General features: G+C 43.5%; 1 protein-coding gene across 36 annotated transcripts in view; it reads right to left on the bottom strand.

Moving 5' to 3' along the window:
• Positions 1-23381, bottom strand: part of ELAVL2 (ELAV like RNA binding protein 2) — a 166791-nt gene that overhangs the window by 126201 nt on the left and 17209 nt on the right. For 4 of the 36 annotated variants that reach the window (XM_072728133.1, XM_026009012.2, XM_026009016.2 and 1 more), the window contains exon 1: positions 15276-15852. The exons of 5 other annotated variants lie outside the window; for them this stretch is intronic. The gene's annotated coding sequence lies outside the window, so the exon portion shown is untranslated. Of the gene's footprint in view, positions 1-8815; positions 10008-10598; positions 10710-10964; positions 11195-12124; positions 12390-15275; positions 15882-23381 lie in introns of those variants that run through there. 27 more of the 36 variants (XM_026009010.2, XM_026009013.2, XM_072728142.1 and 24 more) reach the window with 23 other exon arrangements.

The following is a 23381-nucleotide window of genomic DNA, read 5'->3' as shown; positions in this document are numbered from 1 at the left end:
TCACTACAGGAAACGCTCTCATCTCTTGGTCCCATCATTTTGGACGGTGCTGTTTTTCTGTCCTACAACATCTGTCAGCAACTAAAAACAAAACAGGCAGCTCCTTACTGCCCTCTCCCAATACACTGCCAAATCGTTCAATACAAGGTTGCTTAAACTAATTGTATTCTTAAGAAGAAATAATTTAGAAGTTATTTTAGAAGTTGAACAAAAGGGGGTAGGGGTGCCTGGATGGCTCAGTGGGTTACGTGTTGTACTCTTGATCACAGCTCAGATCTTGATCTCAAGGTCAGAGTTCAAGTCCCACATCGGGCTCTATGCTGGGCATGGAGCCTACTTTAAAAAATAGTTGTAAAATAGGGAGGAAAAAGATCCTTTTTTTTTTTTTTTTTTTTTAGATCACAAACTATGCTGTTCACCCTTAAATCAAACTTTACTCCCTACTGTCCACAAACTAATACCCATAAATTAGCCAAACTCAAAAGTCCAAGAAGGAAGATACGAATTATACCCAAATAGCTAGTTCCAAATGAGGGACTGAACCTCTCCAGAAAACCAAGGAGATGAAACAGCATGTAAGTCTGTTTGATCACCTTTCAGAAAAAGAAAAAGAAACCTAAGTTCCGTTAATGCAGAAAACAGGCAGACCTGGGAACACCAAGAACTGGCAAGAAAAAACTATGATCAGTAGTCTTGAGAATCCATGATCCTGGCAGACACGGTCTTAGGCATGAGGAAGACTCAAGGAAAAGGTGCATATCAGTGCAGTTTAATACATTCCAGCTTCTAATCTGTTACTTGCTTTCTACTACTGGAACTATACTAAGGAGGAGGAGTCAAAGAAACATCTTACGACTCTCCTAGGTGTTTGAAAAATGTTATTTTTGATGCTGGCACATCCTGCTATAGAGAGAAGACTATGAGGGAAAGGCTGGGGTGGGGGCTCATGTAGCCCCACACACACACACACGCCTGGGATCGTTCTTTTGGTACAACAGCAAAATTAAGACAGTCACAGCAGTATCTCTGTCCAGCCACAACTTAAAATTTGGCAGGTTCTGCAGTGCATAAATATTCTTCACCAGTGACTGGGCTCCTGGCAAACCGGGAAACACTCATACCACAAAAGAGAATCAAAAGAAACAAAAATTACATGAGAGGAAGCACGGAGAAGAGGGAGACACAAAACTAAGTAAATAAATATACACATAAAATAGACCAAGAAAAGCTATATTCTCCTGTCCCCAAAGCAATATGCAGCAACTTGGCCATATCCCTAAATTCCCAGACTATACAGATCTGTCCCTTTACTCAATCCCTCAAACTGAGAGGCCATCTTTTAAATTATCATTTTCTGCCTCATCTCCTTAAAGCAGACAGACCAAATAGGACAAGGATGCTTTAAGCTTCTCTAAAGCTCTTTCAGCATCTAGGAGTTTAGTAATAACATGTGATAAGATAATAAATTCTATACAATCTACCTGGCTTCTGAGCATAGTCTCAATACAAAAAAACTTTAAAACTTTTTAAAATCCTAAAAACATTTTAGATTAATTTGGAAAAGCTCTAGATGTCAAGTTAACCACCAACAGTGCACCTATACCAAAGTCTTTCTTACCATACAGGAGTAAGCTCCACAACTGATTTTCAACCTTTAAGGAGATAAAACATTTTTTTTTTTTTTTTGTCAATTCTCATTTCCTCACCAACAACCCAGACATCTTAGTAGCCCCTCAACCAGAGGATCCAGGGCACATCAAAATAACCATCATATTCATCTATAACAATCATATAACCAAGGAAGAGGACTGGTGGGATGCCTGGGTGGCTCAGCGGTTGAACATCTGCCTTGGGCTCAGGTTGTTATCCTGGGGTCCTGGAATTGAGTCTGATATCAGACTCCCCGCAGGGAGCCTGCTTCTCCCTCTGCCTATGTCTCTGCCTCTATGTCTCTCATGAATAAATTTTTAAAAAATTTTAATTACTTAAAAAAAGGAAGAGATTAGTAATCTTCGTACCAAGAGTTATTTTTAAGTGCCTCTTAAAAGTAAGTTCAAAATACAACTACAATTTTTTCAAAACCATATACACAGTTAATTCAAAATTAGGTTTTTAAAATAGGCATATACTTTTACTCACATCCCAAGTATAGGGAAAAAAATGGCTGGGCTGGAAACTGCACCAATTTTTAAACTGCCAGCATTACACTCCTATTATTCAGAAGGCTTTTGCTAAGATGTTCAATACAGGGACATATTCTAATTCCTCGTTATGACTAGCCTACCTCAAGTGGCTGCCAGGAGAGCAGGGTTTTATAAGCATTGTTCTGTCCTCACACTCTACATCAATGCTAGGTTGATCAAACAGATCTTTGTATCTGTTTGCCAGACTGAACAAAAAGTTAACCAGAAATGTAACTGTGTCAAGTCACCAAAAGGAAGGCTCTACATTGACATTTTCTACCTACTTATCATTCATCTGCATTCATCTCATTAGACATTAACACACAGCAAAGTTGCTCTCTGCTATTCAAATTGTGCTATTATGCTCAGGAGTAGATTATAACATCCACTTTCCTTATAGTAAAAAAATAAAAAAAAAAAAATACACCATTGGTCCAAACATGGTATGTGGAGCCTCTTTCTACTTCTGCTGGTACACCTGCCTGCTCTACTGCACACATGGGAGAAAGCTTTGCTAAAGCTGTCCTGCTGTTTCTAGAGAAGGGCAGAAAAGGCTGAAGGCTGGAAAAAGGAGAAAAAAAAAAAAAAAAAAAACCAGGGGAAAGAGGAGAGACAAACACATAAACCTCACACCTGGTAACCTCTCATATCAGCTTTTTTATAGCAATCTGAAGGGAGAATGTCTTTTCTAAGCTGACACCATCAGCAATACAGTTAGCAGGTGGGCGGCAGGCCTCTTTAAGCAGCTCATAACAGCCTATTAGTTTTCACAGCACAAAAGCAACTTCTGCTGACCCCAAAGCGTATGAACAGTAGGGGAAGGTCTAAAATTCCAGAAAGACGGGAGGGGGGAGGGGGTAAGATAAATTACCAGAAGTACAATCTTGTAAAAGAAAGACAAACTCTCTTCAGACCAGAAATAAAAGGAGACTTCTCTAAATGAGGTAAATGAGATCATAAAATCTAAATTTATATGGAATGATCTAACATAATTCAACTATTTACAAACACAATCAAAAGAATACAAAATCTTAAGAACTCACACTTTTGTCTTTGTATTTGAGTAAACTTTTAATTTCCATGGCCTTAGGGAACTGTCACAAAGTAATAACTCAAATATCCACAAAGGCCAGGCAGTAATTTATTCCAAAACAAATCATGCTCCATATAAAGGATTCAGTTGACAAATATGCGCTCCATGTTGCTCCACCCTTCCAACTTTTCAAAAGACTTAAAATATGGTTCTAGATCTTTATATGCTATTTCCCAACACCTAAATCAACACTTCACTACTTTTTAAAAATATGTATTTTTGGGGCCAGGAGTGTCGGGGAGGGGGGAGGGGCTCAGTCAGTTGGGCGTCTGACTCTTGGTTTCAGCTAGGGTCATGATCTCAGGGTTGTGGGATCTGCCCACAACAGTGTCTCTGTTCAGCTCAGAGACAGCTGGAGATTCTCTCCCTCTCCCTCTGCTCCTCCCCCATTCACACTCACATGCTCTCTCTCAAATAAAATGTTTTTAAAGAATGGTTGAGGCCAAATGAAACAACTACAGACCATATGCAACCTCTGGCCATCATCTGGGACCTATGGCAGAAACTATTTGTCCATGGATACCCTTTTGTCCTCTTAAATAGCAGCAATTCACTTGGTCACAGAGAAATTCTTCAGTGAGTAAAATGTTGCAAACTGCTTAAGAGCCAATGGAAAGGTGGAAGCCGAATGAAAAAATAAAAGGACAGGTGACTAGGCTGCACCTGACCCAGAATTGCCAGGCCAGAGGTAGAACTACCACAGGGCTCAGAAGCACAGACAGGTGACTGAGGGACAGAGGGCTGGCACAGAGGTGTCAAAGAGAAGAGAGGAAGGCTGTGGATAGATCAAGTTCCTTGCAGAGTCAATGGCAGGGAATGATGAAAGTCAAAAGCGCTGATGACCTAGTATTTGGGAAAAGTCCATGAGTCATTCACAGCCATAGGCCACATAGGACCCCAGGGGTTTAAACAAAATAAGATGGCAACCAGTAAGTAGCACCTCAGGGAAAGAAGGTGGTGTTGAGTAAACTCAGACAGAAACAGACCTTACCTGGAAATAGGTTATAAAAACTTGCTCACTCTGTAATAAACTCTGTATACTTAAAACAGTCTAGCTAGCTCTGCAATAATGATGGGTGATTCTCACATCACCAGAGGTGCCTCCAGTAGAAAAGCAGCATCAGTGAGTTTTTTAAAAACTGACTTCAAAAGTAGCTCAGAGTAAACTCAAAATCAGGTACAATCAGTTCCAGGAATATTTTCCCCAACTTATCCAATTCACTGAATTTATTTTCAAATACACTGATTTGCTTGAGAAATCTTTCTTATACTTTTGATACACATAAATGACACCCAAATAAAAAAGTGTTAAACACCCTTTAGAAACTGAGCAAGTGAACAATTTCTAATAACTGACTTGACAAGACATCCACCAGTGACTTTTCACTGAGGGTGGGGAGAGGAAAACAAGCAGGAAAAAAAATAACATATTTCTATATAAACTCCATTTTGTAATGTATACGAAGAGATCCTTAATAAGAGATCAAACAAAATTCAAATCAGGAAAATATGGACTGATTATTTTAACTTAAATGCTTAAATTTAAAAATCTGATTTCTCATTGAAAAAAAAGATGGAATATTTAAATTAAGACATTTATATTCCTGGAATGTTAGCTAGCTAAATTCTCATAATTTCACATGTAATTTTTTAACATTATTTATATTTTCCAGAAAAAAAATGCATTTTAAACTTCCCTTCCAAATCTCATCATCATAGATATATTTATACCTATTTCCATACTGAAATGTTCAAAGGCACAATTCTCCCCCTACAGTTTGGGAATTTTTTTTCTTCATGGCAGAAATATGAATTATACGATGGCATGTTATAAAGAATTGCTAAAAATTATAGTTCATAATAACTCACTGAAGGCCAAATATATAAAACTAATCAACGGGAACCACCAATTACCACCTTTCCAATTCAGTAAACATTGTCAATCCACTGCCAAAAATCTCATACGTCAGTATGCTCATCTTCACCTTGTCCATGAGATGTGGAGGTTGAGGTTTTTAATACTCAAAAAGGTTAAGAAACCAAGGACATAAGTAACTGAGCTAAAAAACAGACAACGGAAACTTCAGGTTTCCAGCCTAGCATATTCCACCTGGCTCTGCTAAATTAACAATTTCAACCTAAGTGACAAAACCTACTGAGGCAAGACAACTCAGTAACTAAACTGGCAGCACTGTGCTCACCACAAGACCTTACATGTGTAATATTTGTTTACAAAATCAGAATGGATTTTTAAAACAAACCATGAGGAGACAAGGAAGCTTAGAGTTTGCCTTTGATGAAAGCTAAAAGCCCACATCGCTAAGGCTACAGCAGACAAGAACTGACCCAAATGGCTTCCCCCTAACCTCACCTGTGTAAGAAGACAATTCCCATTTTCGAAGGCCTATTTCCCCAAGTAGAACCTCATTTTAACCCTATAGAATCCTGAGAATCTAGATAGTAAAAATCATATGGAAATTTCGGTGTATGTGCATTTCTCTAGGGAGAGAGAGCCCACAACTTTCTTCAGATGCTCAGAGAGACTCAGAACTTAGTATTAACAAGAAATGTCAATTTTACAGAAACTCTGTAACAAATATACAGGAAAGCTGAGAATCCTAAAGCAACTACTGTCCCTATTATCATAAAGTAAAACTAGTCAAGAAAATGTCTAATAAAGCTTGAAGTGAGTTTGACCACTGCTAACTAAAAACAAAATAAAATAACATTCTAAAAGGTTAATCTGCTTGATATTTATGAAAATATGGATTTTTGTAATATTCTATTAATACAGTATTTAAAGCTGCTGAAATCCTCTCCAGCAACAAATAGCCTACAACAACAAAAATTCTGTAGGAAAAGAAAAGCCAGCCACGTATTCTTTCTTTCTTTTTTTTTTTTATGAGACTGACTCCTTTAAATCCAGGGAAAAGGCTGGTATAAACCTACCACTATTATTAGATTAGACCAGGAAAAAATACAGCTATCTCAACTCAGGAGTTCAAAACTTACCTGATCGAAAGCAAAACCTTCAACATGTTAGAAAACAAAATAATTACTCTGTCTCATAATAAATATGCCTATTGAGGAAAACTGTCAAATTTTTTTTTTTCCAAATAAATCTCTAAGAGTAGGAGAGGGGGGTCTTGCCTGTCAAACCTTATTTGCTATACATTTTCAGTCAAACTGACATCATGGGAATCAGATATGAAAATACACAGGTACTACAAAAGTGCAAGTTTAAAAAAAAAGAAAGTTACTTGAAATTAATAAGGTAACTTCCAAATTGGTTTAGTTTTAACCTCCTGGCACCTACTGCTATGATCTTGGTTATTTTACTTATCACACTCCTTCCCAAAGCACCCATCCTTCTCTATATGAAGATCTGTTACAAGGAAAACCGGCACGCACCACTCAAAACTATTCAGCAGCACTCAAATGGGAAACATACAATTAAAAGAGTATCAATAAAATTGATGCATTCAAAACCTAACCCGTAAGTCTGAGAAAATATTACCTTTACCAAAAACAGATATATTAATGGAGCCCAATCTCTGGACAGGTAGCACTGATATTAAAGGGAAAGATGTCTATAGGAATGCAACTAGTACAGTGTTACAGAAAAGTCACCTTTTGTTTGATACAAAGTGCAAGGGGAAAGATAGAGAAAGTCATATTCTCTTAAAAAATATTCTGTGATCTTACTAAAATTATGGTACGCATCATACATGCTAAAAACCAAATCCGTTATTGAAAAATCTCCTACATATGCCATAAAACTGCCATAGTATTTTACTGTACTAATTGCTATTTTTAGTTCAGATTCTAAGCTACCAATGCTATGTAAAACCATGATAAAATGCCTATCTTTTAATACACAAAAGCCTTAAAAATATTATTGCCTTTCAAGTTTAAACCGCTTCTGTTTCTACTTAGCAGATTTATATTACTTAAAATCAAGAAGAAAAATCGACTAACGTTGCAAACCAATTAGTATATAAAATCAAATAAATAGAACTTAAAATGTTCTTCCCAAATTAGAAACATACAAAACAGTGAGTTTGGCATTAAAGTACACACACATGGGTTCTGTGAGTAACCAGAGCCAGGGAATACTTTCACATCTGTAAAATGAAACTGACCAAAGCAAGTGAATATTCTATGTGTTTGATATCCTCTACAGAGTTAATTCAAGAGTTGGGTGTGGCATCACCAGTGCATAAAACTTTCAAACAATTATATATTAGCGTTAAACAGCAGTACTGGCAGCTAAAAATATTAACCAATGATTAAGACTAACCAGGATAAGCTATGTAAATCCGTGGATCTCGGTACAAAATCAAAGTAGAGGGTCCGCCAGTTCAAAAATTTAAGAATTTCAAGGGGGAGTGGTTAAGACTGCACAGGTTATATGCCTATAAAGCAGTTCTGTTTCCAACCGAGGACTCACGCTTAAAAAACAAAAACCAAACCTCAAATGTGGTAGCTTACTATGATTATTGGCCTGTCCAGCTGAATATCAAAAAAAATAAAATAAAATAAAAAGCTGAGGAAGATGGCTATAGGCTGGTTTTCCACGGGGGGGGGGGGGGGGGGGGGGGGGGCATATCACCCAGGCCTCATACGACCTCACCTATACAGCCCCTCAATGCCATCAAAAACAATTATCTGACCAGGCTAAGTACCATGGATTTCCCTTCCTTCCAAATATACGTTATTGGTGTAAAACGTGGCAAAAAGAATGTGTTAACGGTAGCTTTAAAAAGACTTCAAATGATAGCAGAAGAACTGACCCTACCAGGCAGACTAATCTATCAAAATGGTAAACAGTAAAGTTAGTCTTAATGCGATGCTATTTTGGAATATCCAGTCCTTTGGGGGAAAAAAAGAACATGAACAGTAACGTGCCACTGTGGTGTTCTTGTGCCATGCTACAACCTGAAAAGCATCCCAGGTTTAAAAAAAAAAATTTTTTTTTTCCTCATCAAAGAAAGGTTGATCCCAGTTTAGAAGTCGGGGTATTCTGGATGGCTTTGTTGTGTCCTTAAAGAAAACTTGGGACTTGCTCCTAGAATAAAAGAAAGAGAGGTTTGCTGGGCGGAGGTGAGGAGCAGGGATGGAAAGCAGTTATCTTTTAAATTATAATGTCAACCAGAAAAGCATGGAAGGCTAGAATGGCTGAAATTGGTAACAAGAATCAGCCAGGAACATCTGCATACAAAGATCCAAAAGGGTAGATTAAGGAATGGGTTAGTAGAAATGCCACTTAGAGCGCTGCAGTTCCATACCTCAGTAGGAGATAGGTCATAACTAAAAGTGCAAAACCCAGGCAGAGAAGGACTTTGCTTCTCTGGTGAAGAAGCATTAACCAGAACCAGGGAACCAACCTCACCCTCACCCCCACCACCACCCCCCCAGAAAAAAACAAAACAAACAAACAAACAAAAAAACCTCTTAACCCATGCATTTTTAGCCTGAAAAATAAGGTTCAGTAGTATATAACAGACAGGTCCGGCCTAACTGTCCGGCCTACACTTACCGGTTTGGGGTATCTGTTCTATCCCAGAAGCATACTCTAAAATTAAAACTCTCTTCATCCAAAGGGACATTGTATACAGTTTAAAAGAGCTGACCTGATTCCTAAGAGCAAACACTATACAGTGGAGGAAACACCTAAAGACACAGGAAAGGGGGGCCTTAAATACCTCAGGCTGTCTTTGAAGGGTAAATAAAAAACCCTATTCCCCGAAAGGTGGCAGCACCAAGTTACCCAAATAGGCAATAAGTGGCCAGTTTTGATCATACAAACATAAAAACATTCTCTCAAGAAGATAAAAAAAGGGGGGGGGGGCAGAAGAATCACAGACTGGATGTAATGTTTCTTCATCATTTAATTTTCCCTACCCCACCCCAGCCATTTCCTTCTAGACTCCTTTTCTTCCCGCCCCAGCCCCCTCTCCCTCCTTCCTCTCCCATTTCCAAAGGAACTTTCTCTAAGTATGCACATACACCCCCACCTGAGCAGTGTTAAATCAACATTCTTACAAACCTCTTATAAAGAATAACCCAAAAACAAATGCAGTAATAATGTTCCAATGCATCCAGCAAAAACAGTCACCATTCCTAGACCTCCTAGACCCAAAGGTCTAGATGAGAAAGTAGAGCCGGGCAAGCTCCTCCATCCCTCACCAAAATGGAGACTCCAGGTCAGCTCCCGCAAGGAAGAGCGAGCTTAGCACAAGTGGAAAATTCAAAGGAGTCTGGGGAAACGGTTCTTGAGAAGGCCGTCTTCAAGGGCAAACTAACCGGTAATTCAAACCGATTTCTTCAGGGAGATGGGAAACATCACACCCCCAATGGTACTGGAGGGGTTTTAAACGGACAGACAAATGTCATTAAGTTTGGGGCAGAGGTACATGGTACGGAGGGCAGAATCACTATAGGTAGGGCCACCAAACAAACAAATAAATAAATAAGTTTCAAAAAACTCTTTGTCCTTGACGGAGGTGTATTCATCCAGCATTGCTAAGCCCCATTCTTCGGGGAGGGAATGAAAGAGAACAGATAGGTCCCCCCTGACAAGTCCTCCTCTCTCACATTCCCAGAAAACGTAGAGATGAAATTTTTAGGATAAAGATGATGTTTCTAAGCGCACGCTACTCTAAAGGGCCATGAGGACGGCTACAGCCCCGTGCTCGCGGCTCGCATCTAGAGACCAGGTCCTGCACCCCGGCCCTCAGCACCGCGCTGGACAGACCGCCCGCCGGTCGCCGTCCGACCGCTGGAGGAGCACCTGCCGGCGACCCACCCACCGCGCCAGGGCACGCACACACGCCGGGGCACGGGCCGCGACCCGGCTGCCCGCCCTCCCCGGCGGGGCTGGAGGCGCAGCCGCCGCAACCGAGGGCAGCGAGCCCAAGCCCCGGGTCCGGCTCGGCCCGCCCGGCGATTCCCGCCCCGCGCACCGCCCGCGCGCAAACCCGGGATGCCACGCTCGCTGCGACCCGGCGCGGCTGCGCCCGGCCTCCCCGAGACGGCGCGGGAGGGCGGCAGGCGGGAGGGCGGGAGGGCGGCAGGCGGGAGGGCGGGAGGGCGGGCGGCCGGGGGATCCCGTCGGCTCCGCGCTGCCGCCCCCCGGCCCCACGCCGCCCCCGCACGCCGCGCGGCCGCCCGAGCCTCCGGCCGCCCCGAGGACCACGCGCGAGGCGGCGCCGAGCCCAGGGGGCACCACCGCCTGGAGAGCCGGGGCGGCCAGGTCTCGCCCAGGAGCCCGGCGCTTCTCTAGAAAGGCCCCTCCCCCACTTTCCCCCCGGAGCACTCACCTGCGTCTCGGCGCAGCTCTGCGGGCGCCGCGCGCGGCCGTCCCCGGGCACGTCCAGGCCTGAGCTCGCTGCCCGGCGCGACTGGCCCGCTCGGCTCCCGCCGCCCCCGGCCGGCTCGTGCCCACGGGCGGGGCGGCGCCACCTGCCGAGGCGCCCGAGTCCCTGCGCTCCCGCCGCGCGGGGCCGAGCTCGAGGAACTTCGCGTGCGCAACCTCCGCCGCCCCCACCGGCGTCCCCGCCCGAGGCCGCACTCGGGCTCCCACGGCGCGGAGGCCGGACCGCGCCCCGCACCGCGCCCCCCGCGCCCCGCACCGCGCCGAGGCCCGCCCCCGCCCCCGCGCCCGCGCCCGCGCCCCCCGCACTTGCCTGCTGCGACTCGGGCTGCAGCTACTACGGCTCGCGCCGCCGGCCGTCAGCACAGCCGCGGAGGAGTCGCTCCGGGCGGGCTCCGCGCAGAGGCGGCGGCGGCGGCGGCGGCGGCGGCGGCCCCAGTCCTGGCGGAGGCGGGAAGGCGACTGGAACCCGGCGAGCCCCCGCCCTGCCCGCGTCGCCTCGCGCCGCGACCGGCTCCTCGCGCGGCCGGCAGCTGCCTCAGTGACGCCCGGCGCCGCGGTCCCGCCGTTTGTAGCGGGGCGGGGAGGAGGGGCTTGCTGGGACGAGCGCCAGGAGGCGGGGCCCGCGGCGAGTTAGCGGCGCCGCGGCGGGCGCGTGCCCTGCCCGGCCGCCCGCGGGTCGGTGCCTGCGAGGAGACGCCCGGCCGCGGCCGCTGGGCTCGGCGCCTCGCGTCCTCCGCCCCCGAGCGAGTCTGCGACCGGGCGCCCCGGCAGCGCGGAGAGCGCCGCGCGCCCGGGGCGGCCGATGCCAGGTGCAAGTTTGCAAACCCCGAGGTTCCGGGCGCTAACGGGAAGCCGGAGCGAGCGACTCGCGCGGGGTCACTGATGCGTACGTGTGTCGCGCGCACACACACACACACACACACAGAAGCAGAGTTACTCGGCTCTTCCTGCCCCTACTTCACAGCCGAGGGGTCCTGCCCTTGGTCCCTTGAGATGGCTTGGCCCCGGCCGCCGCCTCTCTGCCTCTCCAGATGGCACCTGACGTCCAAATAAGCCCCAGTACCTGTGCGGGGTGCTATACTCTGCCTCAAACGCAAAGTAGGAAACCCTGCACTCGACTACACAAGAGGCTGCTGCTCGCCGCATCCCGCCAACGCCCCCCACCTTAGCCCCGAAACGGCCAACTCCTCGCCGAGGGGGCGTCGCATCGCGGCTTGGCCTCGGCCCGCCCCCACGCCCGGCTCAATCGCCTTTCCCCAGAAAAACCTGCGCCCGTCCTCGGACTCAGCCCCGCCACTGGGAGTCAAAACCGACCCCGAGCCACGCGGTGGGAGCACGTTTTTACACCTGCTCGGCCGCTTAATTACGAGAGCACCTGTCGTGTTGTGATTGTTTTCATTGCGAAGGCTTCTGTTCTAACCCTCCCCCCCCCCTAAAAACTGCACTTAAAATAGCACCTGTCATACCTACCTGAAATCGCAGGAGGTAAGCGAAAGGAACTGAGCAGTGGGCGACTGAGTCGCCGCAAGAACGTGACCGAGGTTACAGCTTCAAGGGCATGATGCGGGCTTGATGCAGCAAGGTCCGCTAAGGGCGCCCAGCGCTCCCCGCCCCCACGCGACGGGCGGGGCGGGGCGGGGTGGGGGGGGGGAGAGAATGGAGGAAGGGCTCCTTTCACCCAGGGCGGGGGTGGAGGAGACAAAACTGCCCTCTTGGGCGAAGTCAAATCAGGCATAGCAAAGTAAGGGGCTCAACCCTAATCTAAATGAAGACAATCCATCCCTCGATTTGGGGGGCCCAGACTGGGGACACCAGAAATAGCTAATTGATTGTATATCAGCATTTCTGTTGTCACCCCAAATCCGATTAGCAATTAAATGACCTTAATCGACATTGTGCGGGGTTACTGGGAAAACTGCTCAAAACGCCTGCGCCTCTTTTGACCTCCCTCTAAACAGTTAATGATAACATGCCCATGCTAGGCAGGCGGGATTGCTAAAAATGCCTGTTTTCCAACGTTAGGTAAAAATGGGCCTACCACAGTTGCCAATCCAAGCCCAAAACTCTAAGAATGCCCTACGCCCTACTTCCTGAGGCTGACTTCTTGAAGTTATGTGAGACCTCTCTACAGAGTTACCCAAGTCTTCCAGTCCACTTCCACCTGCACACGTTGCGTTTTTCGTGGAGAACTCCAGAACAGGTTAAAAACGGAGTGTCCAAACACTTGGTTAAGAGAGGGAAGAACCCAGGAGTGATTGGTGTTAAGACAGACAGACTCGGGGAATGACAACAATTACTGAGGTAGTTCCTTTTTTAAATCCTCCAAAAGTGACTTTTAAACACTCAACATGTTCTGGTTTTACAGACTTATTTGTTTAGATTCTGAACAAACCTTTCAGATGTCCCATTTAAGAAGCCATTTTACGAAGTAAGTCTTACAGGCCCAAACAGCTTTTCTACTCTACCACCCCTAAAACATGCACACTTTCTTCTTGACCTTTAGGAACTTATTTTCAATTAGGAAAATAATTTATTCGGTTACTATTGTCTACTCTGTAACCATCCCCCCCCATCCACTTTAAGCCTGTATTTTTATAGGTTGCAGTGTAGGCCTAAGAAATAAACCATCTCCATCTCCCTCCTATTTCCAACATCCAGGATATATATACATATACATACATATATATGTGTGTGTATATATATATATATATATATATATATAGAGAGAGAGAGAGAGAGAGAGAGAGAGAGAGAGAGATGTGGGGAAGGGCTAAAGGTTTAGAATCTTAACCAACAGGAGAGTTTGTAGGTGAGTGGGGGAGGGGAAGAACCCATGCATTTAGGGGAGAAAGTAAGGGACATTCATCCCATCCCAGCAGGGTTAAGAGTAAATACTCAATGGTCGACTATTTCTCTCTGGCCACAATGAAGCCAGATCTGCAGCTGGCTTTACAAGAGAAAATACCCAGTCTCGACATCAGTTTCGCTAACCCGTACTTGAAAATGGCAAATGGGGAACGTATCCAACCTCCAATTTGCCACAGTTGTATAGCTCTCATATTAATTCTTTACAGACGTGAAATAGGTGGGTACGTAGCAACGTGCTGGGCATAAATTAAGCAACAATGGCCACGCGAGGTCCTTTTCGCCGCGGAGCTCCCGTGCAGGGCACTGCCACCTTGCTATCCCCAGACCCCACCGCCCCGGGGATGGCACGGTCGAGTCTGGAGGCTGGCCCGCAAGTTGGCTTCTAGACCCGGGAGGGTGGGTGGGGTGGAGAGCAGGGAGAAATTAACCACCCCGCCGGTTTTGTACCTTTTCCCCCATTCTCTCCGCCTCAAGCACCACACCGGCGCTCTCATGCACACTCACCCACACCCCCTCGTGCCAATAATTTAAACTTCTTTTCGGCAAAGGCAGCACCTCGTTCACCGCCACCGTCTCGGTCCTCCCCGCCCAGCGAACACCCTCCCCCTTTTTCCCACATCTACCCCGATTTCTCTTTTTCCGCAGTAGAAAGCCAGCTGGTTTCTCCCAAACCCTGAGAAATCACAAAAGTTAAAATGAAGCATGTGTCTGCCCAGCATCTCACCACCACCACCCCCCCCCCCATCTTTCTCCCGGCGTCAGTTTAACAATAGCTATTCGGGGGAGGGGGGGGGCGGTAAGAAGGGGTGAGGGCAACGTAGCCGAGTTGGCTCCCGGGGTAGCTGTGCATCCTTGCGGCTGCGAAGGGGTTCCCCCTCGCCCCGAAGGCGAAGTCAGCCGCGTAGGACCAAGGACAGGGCTTGGAATCCACTTCCCAGCGCCCAGCACAGCAAGGCTCCCAGGCAGCCGCCACTCCACAGACACAGCTCCAAGGATCTTATTTACGCTTTTCTGAACAAAGGGAATCTCATATCCGGTACAGGCTTAAGAATTCGGCCCTAAACTGGCTACCTTCTTTTAAAAAAGAATCATGGTAATTGGCGCCCGTGAATTAGAGCCCGCACACCTCGCAATGATGAGTTTTGACAGCTTCTACCCACCCTAGCCCCAGCCCAGCCCTAGCCCTCAGGCGGCATGTACTTTTTCACTCAACTACAACTAGCAGCCTGGTGCAGCATCTAAATTCCATCTGGCAATCCCATCTCCCCAGCACATGTTATCTGGTTAATGCAATTAGGTGTGGGGTTTTCGCTGGTCTAATCTGCAAGTCCAAGCTTCTGATTCCCCTCAATGGTATTAAAGCCTCTCCAGTCCTTTGGTTGCTGTGCGAAAGTAGAGGCATGCACCCCCCCCCCCAAGCCCAAGTTATCCCTCTCTTCCCGTGAAATGAACTTCCAACCTCAATCCTGAATCCTCACTCAACACCTAGACTCCCATTGAACCCCTGCTCTACTCTAGCCACATTTACCACTTAAGTTTCTGCCATTGACATTTGCGAAAATTCAGTACGTCAAGCATGCGTCCACTGTCTTTTAGTCTAGCTCTCTAGATTTAAAAAGCAGAGCAGTAGCTTTGAAATGAGATAAACATGTGCAATTAACTTCATATTCTGTATTCCGCTCACTTACAGGTTTTCTGGGTTTGCCAGCGCATCGCTGCAACTAATGATTAAAGAAACCAAACCGAAACTTACCTTTCTCCCTTAAGGTTTTTGTGTATGTGTGTTTTTAAAGTAACGGTGCAGTTCTCCCAATAAGGATGAGCAAGAAGCTGCTGGATAGTTCTCTTAAGACAGCACGAAACCTAAACTGTGCTCGGCTTAAAAGAAGCAAATAAAAAGAAATTCTTTCGACCCCCAAAGTCCAACGCTAAAAGAAATGGCGAGAAGAAAAAAAAAAAAATACGAAAGGGGAGGGGGAACTTAAAAAAAGAGAGTTTAAAAAAGAAGGAGAGACTATCCTCCTATTGCCGTTCAACTAAACAAAAAGGGGCAAGAAAAACAAACGAAGGAACAAAGAAAAGAGACGAAAGAACGTTTTTTCAAAAAGACGATGTCTTTCTCCTTGTTGCTTTTTAGTAGGTCGCTACAGGAGTAAGCTGCTGCATCTCTAACTGAGAACAGAAATAAGGGGGGAGGACGTCTTAAAAGGGAGGTGGACTGGACCACAGATTTATAGCACCGTATCACCAACCCCTTCTCTGCCTCCGCACTGCCGTGTGTGCAGCTGCTCTCCAGGCTCCTATCCCGGGCAGCACGCGCGGAAGTATACGCCGAGTGGCGCCACAACGTAACTTGCTCATCTCCCCAGGACCCTGATTGGTCTAGATGCTTCCATTGAGGCCGCCCGGGCGAGCGAGCCCGATACGATTGGCCCGAAGCTTGTGTCACTCTCCAGAGCTCAATGGAGTCCCGTTTCAAGGTAAGTTGTGCGGGGAGGTACACACTTAACACAGGCGGCGAAGGGAAATGCAAGAAGCAAAAAAGAGATGGAAAGAGCAACGTGGGAGGGTTGGAACTGTAGTATCAGAGTTTGCGATGTGGCATGATCTTCTTTCCTCTTAAATCTTTCTGCTTCCGAAAGGCTCATTTTCCTTGCCATCACTGCCGCATCTCTGGCACGTTTCTTTATAACATTAAACTCTGTCCGGTATGTATGAGTCATTGAGAGCTCCCTCTCTTTGATCTGAGTGAAAGGGATGAATGTACATCCATTACTTGCCCGCATGCTTTTTTTTTTTTTTTTTCGATTTGTGTTCCAGTATTCTGTATTAGAAATTAAGCAATGTTATGTCTTGCTCTATTTTAATCTATGCGTATTGCAGCTCTCTTGTTTATTGTTTTAAAGCATCCTTTGAGGATGAGAATGAATTCAGAAATGCTTTCTAATAAAGCTGCACGGGTTGGAGTAGCTTTCATTTCATGTTAGAAAAGTGAAGGGTAAACATCCTGTCAGGAAAAGATGTACTGAGCAGAGCTAAGGTCCTTCACTTTGAGGTAGGTGGTGACTCAAAAAGAGCATCTGTATATAAAATTAGAACAAGCCACTCCTCTGTATTTGCTGGCGGTACAGTTCTTGGACCACACATGTATTGCTGACAGTTAAGATCAGTCGAACCTTTATCTGGGTTCTTTCTCCGAGGATTTAGAAAGAAAGTTTAACTGGAAGACCAAATGTGGCAATGCTTCTGCTTTATAGATGAAGACTACTTTTATTAAATACCGTATTTTAATAACATTCAAGAGACTGAACTATAGTTTCGTGCGTGGTATTTTATTTCTTTCTCCAAGTGAAAGTGTGATCCTCAGGATGATTCGATGTATAAATGGAGACATTAACTTGACCTAGGTTCTTTTCCAGCCTGAATTTCTTCTTTTAATCTTCTCAGTGCCAACTTCCTAGATAGTGCTTAATGTTTCTTACACAATGTAACAGATCTTCTGTAGATGCTCATGCCTTTGTAAAAGCAATTCCTTTACCTGTCTACTACTAGTGGCTATCTTTGAAAATTCAGAAAAAGGAGGCACAGGTAAGAGTTAGAGGTTGCAGAAGGGTAGAGAGGGATGGAAGGGAAGGAACAGATAGTCACAAAGCAAAATGACTACAAAGTGACGGGTGAAATAATTCAGAATTCCTTGAGAGTGTCCTTGGGTGTTGATAAATGATTAATGGCAAAGACCAGAAGACCTGTTTATCTCCCGTATAACCCGTAAAATATGCTCAAGTTCTGTTACTTTGCATGACAACAACAGGGGACTGGAAAAGGAGGCCTGAATCTTCGTGCTATAATTAGCATTGTTATCTTATAATTTATAATTACCATGTCCTAATCCCCAGTCCCACTTTCTATATAACAACAGGACTGGGGTCCTAATTTCAGCTTAAAGCTATTCTCTAGACCTGGGTGGAACTCATGGGAAGAAGAAAAAGCAGTTTGAGGAAATGGAGTCAAGAGACTGAGGGAAGGACAAGTCAAGGGAAAAGACAGAAAGACTCCACCTCACCTAAAATAGATTAATCACTGTATGAATAAACAATTGGAAGATTGTGTTTGTTATCATTTTCCTTCAACCCTTCCCCTCACCCCCAGGTCAGTATTGAGAAATTACTCTTAATAAGTACAATTTAAATAAAAATATAATACTGTTTAATCAGACTTATTTATGAATGGTCTTTTCTTCTTGTTAGCATGCTCTTAATATTGGATTAGTTGCATGTATTCATGTGTATTCTCAACACTCTGTAGGAAATCTTTACCATTAACTTACAACTACATAAGTGTCTTCTAACTGGGTGGAAACTAATGCTCTGTTTTATTGTTTGATGTGTGTTTGTCTCCACAAGAATCTGCAGATTACAGCGGTATATTTTACAAAAGGGGGAAGGTGGATAAGTAAAGCTGGGTGTGGTGTGATGAAAATCTAGCCTGTGTGTTATGTAGTTAAAGAAATGTCTTGGAAAATAGTAAAGTTCTCCATTCAAATGCAAAATGCTAAATTCTGTGGATTGGGTATATATGCTTCCTTTAGCCAGGGCAGAGGAGCAAATGTTTTTCAAAATGTTGTCATCCTCAACGTGTTGTTTTTTCTACGTAGGAAAAATTGAGTTAAGATATTTTTAATATCTTATTAGTTTCCTTCCTCAATAAAACAAATGCTTTTAAATTTAAAAACATTTAAATGGATACATACACAAGTAACATGTATTTTTCCAACTTTTAAAACTAAAAACTGAATACAGCCAATTTAAAATAAGTGATGTCTGGATGTAGATTTCACTTTGAAATTCATGTTCTCATGACCTGAAATACTTATTCTATCTTGTAGTTAATAAAGACTGCGTGTAAACATCATACTCCACATTAACCAACCGCTCTTCATCCATAGTTAGGTAAAGAATTATCCATGGCATCCGAACTTGCCTTAGAAAAGCATTTTACATCTGAGTTATGATTGTCATCTTAGCTCTATTTTCAAAGTCCTTGGCATTATTTCAAACTGCAGCAGAGAATGGATAGATTCTGGGGGTCAATCACTAAAAGTTTAGAGAAAAAGTTTAATATGGAGAAAGTTGCAAAAAGATAGTTCTCAAAACTGAAAAAGTAATGAATTCAATAGATTATTTTGCTAAAGTTTATAAAGGAGCACTCATTCACAGGAATACTCATAAGCTATTATAATATCTTTTAGGATACAGAATTCCCTTACAGTAGTAGAGGGGGGTGTGATTTTAGCATTTTATGATAAAGGATGCTGCAAAGCACTATTGTGACTTTTTTTTTTTTTTTTTTTTTGGCAAATAAAGCAGTTAAGCCATTTAGGTGAGTTTACAATGTGTAGCTTAGGGTGATAATCCAAACATTACCCTCTCAGAAGGATAAAAATATTCTCTACCAGTTTGTTGGGCACTTTGGGTGGGGGTGGGGTCTGTCGTTCAAAATGTTGGAAATGTGACAGTTTGATGCCTGCGTGAAAAATATATATATTATATAGCTTGATGATTACTCTTTTATTTGTTCTTCTTAAAGGAGAATGTCAACTTTCCTTCTACAGTGTAGAAAACAGAAAAAAAAAAAAAAAAGTCGAGAAAATTGACACCAACGTTGAGTTTAGAGCGGGCAACCAAGCAAGAGAATGAGGCAGGAATTAGCACCATGGACAGAGACAAGCAGATCCAAAATAAAAGGTTTGCAAAGCCTAGTAGTTTTGTCTCCAAGTAAGACACGGAAACTGCAATTCTTGGGAACGTTTTATTCCACAGACTTTAAGGAAGAGGCTGTCCTACTTCACAGAAACATGTTTATTTTGAATTAGTCTGGCTTTTGCGAGGACTCGGCCTTGGTGACAAACCGTCAAGAGGGTTAGAGCCCTGAACTCTGGGCGCACCCTCCACTGAGCTTCTCCTTTCACACACACACCCTTGCCCTGGTGAGCCTGCCTTTCATCAAAGTGTTCATGCAAAATAAATGCAAATCCAGGTAGTCATCGGAAAGTCTGCAAAACCTACTCCAGAGTTCTTAATCCTCAAAATTCCCAGCGGGAATCGCAACAGAAAACGCTTTCCCCGTTCCCCCCTCGCTCCCCCCACCCTCAGTTCTTCCCCGGCTCCATCCACCTACTGGCAAAGGGGTAAAGTCTTTTATCCGAAGATAAGGGACCTCTTAGACTATTTTGCAAAGGACCCTTTATGTTGCAAACACTTTCCATCCGGGAGAGTGCCAGAAGCGGCAGTGAGCAAGATCACAAACATCCTTCATTTTCTCTTTACATTTTGTCTTGAAACTCCTGTGCGAGAAAAACAAAAACCCAACTGTAAAGAGCAGACACAGGGAGAATTCCCCTAAAACCTTAGGTTACTGCTCACACTTAAAAATATGTGAATTGTTTATTTAAATGTTTAAAATTTTAAAAATGTAATCTAGTGTCGCGGTAAATCTTTTGAGACCAGTTTAGAGTGTTCTCCCCCTGCCCCCTCCCCGGCCTTTTTTTTTTTTCTGAGCAAAATTTGTATGAAGTTCATTCTCCTTTAGGTGATTTGACTGCAGATACTGAGATTCAGAATGATCGGTTGCACGTGCCCCAGAGTGTCTCAGAAAATATATTTGCAGCTTCGTATCGACGATCATTTATGTAAAGCTTCCCACAAATGTCCTCAGATTTATTTTCCTCTCCTCTTTTTACATAGTAGCAACTTTTAGCAGGATAAACTCATGTCTTTGCTGAGCATGCAAAGGGAGGTCTAGGCAACCAGGCAAGGGTGAGGTAAGAAAAACTGGAGGTGAGAAAAGGCAAATCAGAGCTTTGTGTCCGTTTCTTTCAGGGATGGTAACAGCTTTCTCTAAGCTTCCTCCTGGAGCCGATACATCTCATGCAAAATTAATACAAGTAATTAAAAATAGCAGTTTCCAAAGTTAAAGGAAACCATCTGTCTCAGCTGGTGGCAATCAGTCTTTTGGCCGGCCCCTTTACCGGGACCTGGGAAGAAACGGTTTTTCTGCTTCCGATGCTCCGAGGCTCTTTCTTATATTGAAGATTTATGTTTCCACTTGTGTGCGATGCACGTCTAATTTGAAATAATAAAGCCGGGCTGAGCGACCAGTCAATCAGAGCTATCAACTGCTCTCGGTACGCAGCCCTGCCCCCACCTCCCTCCGGTCTCTAACCCTCTTTCCCTCCCCTACTCCCCACCCCACCCCCCCCCACACACACACACACGCTACCCACCCCCTCCTCTTTCCCCCCCTCCTCTGCTCTCTCACACACTCGCACTTTCCCCCCACGTGTGTTCAGATCAAACCCTTGCCCCATAGAGCAAGTGACCGCACCGGGGCACGGTGACAAAGGCGGAGTTTGTATCAGAAGAAGACTGAGGCCCGGGGAGACACGGCGGCTAGAGAAACAGCTGTCTTATCAGCCCGCTGCAGAGATGGAGATGGCTCGATAGGTCCTCAACAGATAATCACTTGAATAGGTTTGCAATGCGCCAAACTTCACGCTTGATAAGACCAACCCAATGTAGAGAGCAGCCCGGATCCTGCTCCATTCTGTTTTATCTGAGCTGTAAATTAAGAAATTGAAATTCAGGTGGCAGAGGCAGCAGTCTGCTGATAGACCGCTAAAGTAAACTGTCATTAAAATGCTTGCGGCAGGCAGAGAGGGGGCGCTTGGCATGGGATATTGTTTAATTTTTTAATGGGGAGTGGGGAGTAGCCGTGAGAGCAAAAGCCCACCGGTTTTAAAAATTATCTGGGAAGAAGCTGAGGAGGACTGGCAAAGGGATCACACAGGATCTTGATCATGATCCCTTGCCATAGCTGCCATGCATAAACAATCTGAAAAGTATAAAGTTGTGGGAAGTTTGGTGAAATAAAAAGTAAGGAACAATTTAAAGCAATCTGATAGAAAAGAGAATTCTGTCTTTATCAGAACAGAGGGCAAAGGAAGTTCTCTGGCTACACTATTAGAAATTGATTCTAAATGCAATCTACAGTTTTTCTTTTATTATGAGCAAAGCAGATCAACTGGATACAGAGGAGTTACCATAAACTGAGGTTAACTTGACCTTTTTGTTGATGTGATAGTGGCACTGGAGAGATTCCAGGGTGATTTTTAGACTACCCTAAGAAATTACTGACTACAGGAAGAGAATCAGCTTAGCTACTTATAGGAAGAAGAGTTATATTTCACCTCCTTTACCCAGATAATTACCAAGGGGTAATTCAGGAAAAAAAAAAAAATCCCATGTGTGTATTTTGACACCACATGGTTCTTACAGCATACTTTATACCTACACTCCTATATCTGCTTTTATGGATAGGAGGCGTGAAATTCTAAAGCATTATTTAAATGTTTCACAAAAGTTTAAAATGTATAATGACCAGAATAATCAGTGTCCTTGCTGCCTTGATTGAGTAATGACTTTGCACTGTACCTTGTTCTGTCATTGAGTAGATTGTAAATTCACTAGTGTGCATTTAGGAGAGTGCATGACAGGATGCATTTCATTTTTCACAACAGCATTTATATCTTAAGTTTTAGCAATATTTTTTAAAAGAGACATTCTGATGATAACACATAGTTAATGCAGCTTTAGAAAATCCATCAGTTTTTCCTTTAACCCCAAAACTTTGATCAATGTCAGAGTACACTTAATTGATACTATTAAGGCTACTTAAATCACAGCGGGATGTGGAATAATTAAAAATGAATTTGTCAGGAAAGGTAGTGAAAAATATTTAAGGTGCTGGTATACCATTTCAGTACTTATTAAACTATTTAGGTACATTTAAAAACTATTTTAAACTTTGCACTTATCTGATTACTCACAGGGAGATGAGCAAATAAATACAAGTCAGAGAATCTCAAACACATTTCTTTTTAATTCTTCATGCAAAAATCTTTCATATCTTCTAAATCAGAAAACAGGTGGGGTTTTTCTTTTAATTCAAGTGTATAGATGAACGAGTGATTCTATATGGATTATTTCATGAGACAAAAATTTATGTTTATGAAAGCTAACTTTTCCCTTCCATATCACTATTTTCCATAATGTTATACTGGTTTAAAAAATGGCCGCTGTATAAGAATTTTAAATAGTCTTTTAAATTCCAGCCTTTCAAGCACTATTATCTTCAAATAATCAGACAGTAAGATATTTTTCTGCTAGTTACAAATACTCTAAGTTTGAACTGCCAGCTTTATGAGTCTCTTAAGCTATGTTTATTTTTGTTTTTCTTAATTTTAAAAAATGCATATAATGGACAGCTTAAACTATTCTTTGGGAAGATAGGTAGGACTTTTTAAAGATGGGAACTTACATAAGGGCTAAAAGATGTACTCTAAGTCTGAAATGTGAGAGAAAGATATTTTATAAATGTACATTATAATGTTTCAAAACTAAAAGATAATTTTAAAAAGTACACTATTGAACAGAAAAATGTTTTAGCATGAATTATAAAAACCACTCTTGTCTAATATTTGTCGCAAATGATATATATAGTACTATGAATGATGAAAAATAATTTAAAAATCCAAAAATGCCAATTTTATTTTTAAGAGGATTCCCCATTAACTCTTCTCTGTGGGAAATGGGATAATAGATTTTTAAGGAAAATATTCTATGATGAATAAAGGCAAAAATATCAGATGCTTTAGAAATATCTAAATTTTGTAATAATTTTGTTTAAAACTGATTATAGATCTATTCCCAAAGAAATAAATCAGGCAGCTAATAGTGTCCTTATACATATAATATTTATCTTCAGGTAACAGTCGAATGACCAATACATAATCAGTTCCTAA

This window comes from Vulpes vulpes, chromosome 12 (genome assembly GCF_048418805.1).
Source record: "Vulpes vulpes isolate BD-2025 chromosome 12, VulVul3, whole genome shotgun sequence".
Classification (NCBI taxonomy): domain Eukaryota; kingdom Metazoa; phylum Chordata; class Mammalia; order Carnivora; family Canidae; genus Vulpes; species Vulpes vulpes.
The sequence above is the reverse complement of the archived record's forward strand: the minus strand, read 5'-3'. Positions and strand labels throughout refer to the sequence as shown.